Raw genomic sequence first — 1177 nt, 5'->3', positions numbered from 1 at the left:
ACCCTGGACAGTGTTTCTGAGGCTGTAAATCTTTACGGGAGCAGAAAGCCTCATCTTTTAGTTGCGGAACAGCTGGTAGTTTCGAACTGCTGACCTTGCAGGTTTGCAGCCTGATTCACCTAGGGGGATTAAAAAGACAAAACTAATCATTTGTCTTCCCTTTCAACAGAAGTGTATGACTGGATGAAGGTTTCTTTCTCAGAATAATCTTCTCAGCCTGAGAATGTGAGATAAGAGGGAGAGTTATTTTTCTGATTATATAAACATAAGATAAAATATAAGACAGATCAAGCCAACTATCTATGTAAACAACTTTACTGAGTATTTTCAGTATGGCTGGTCTGTTCTAAGCACTTCACCTGAAGGGTGTCTTCCTATTTTCATCATAACTTCATAAAATGGTGGTATTATTATCCTCATGTTATACATGATGAAGTGACAGTACTCTTCTGAGAGTGTGGAGATTCCAGGTGGAAAAAGCAGCATAAACAAAGCCAAAGGGAAGAACCCATGGTGTACCTGGAGAAAAATACAAGCGGTTCTATGTAGCTGGTCCTAAAAATTTTAGATAAGGGGGTTTTGAGAGATGATGCTGTAGAGTTGGGAGAGGCTGTTTTGTGACGAAACTTGTATGACATATATAAAGTTGCTGATAAATGCCTAAGTGCCGGGGACCAGCCTCAACAAATTATTAGGGTTCTTGAAGGGGGATGTGGAGTCGGTGAAAAACACACACACACATAGACAGACAGAGTTGATGGGTTGTGAGTCTTAGGCAGATGATGATGACTTCTCTTTTACTCAAAAGTTTTTTGCTTCTTATATGCTATTAGGATCTCTCTATAGTCACGTACAATCAATTACAATTTAACTAAGTGTTACATTCTTTGTGTTCAGGTTACATTCGGGTTACAACAAAAAACAGAACATGTTACAACTGAACATTCCTTAGATTCTTATCATATCCTGTTCCTTTGCATCCCCTAATTATCCTGATAACATCGGGTTCATTTCCATAACTCTTTTTGTTTTTCTTTAATCCTCCTAAGAATGTCAAATTAACTTTTATGCAAAGTTCTATATCTTGACTTGTATTTTTACTCTCATCTATTCCTTTTTTAGCTTCATTAATCACAATCCGCAATCACAATACTATTGCTGTTTCTCTTGTTTTGAG

The sequence above is a fragment of the Chrysochloris asiatica genome, unplaced genomic scaffold, assembly GCF_000296735.1.
Source record: "Chrysochloris asiatica unplaced genomic scaffold, ChrAsi1.0 scaffold00129, whole genome shotgun sequence".
Lineage (NCBI taxonomy): Eukaryota > Metazoa > Chordata > Mammalia > Afrosoricida > Chrysochloridae > Chrysochloris > Chrysochloris asiatica.
The sequence above is the reverse complement of the archived record's forward strand: the minus strand, read 5'-3'. Positions refer to the sequence as shown.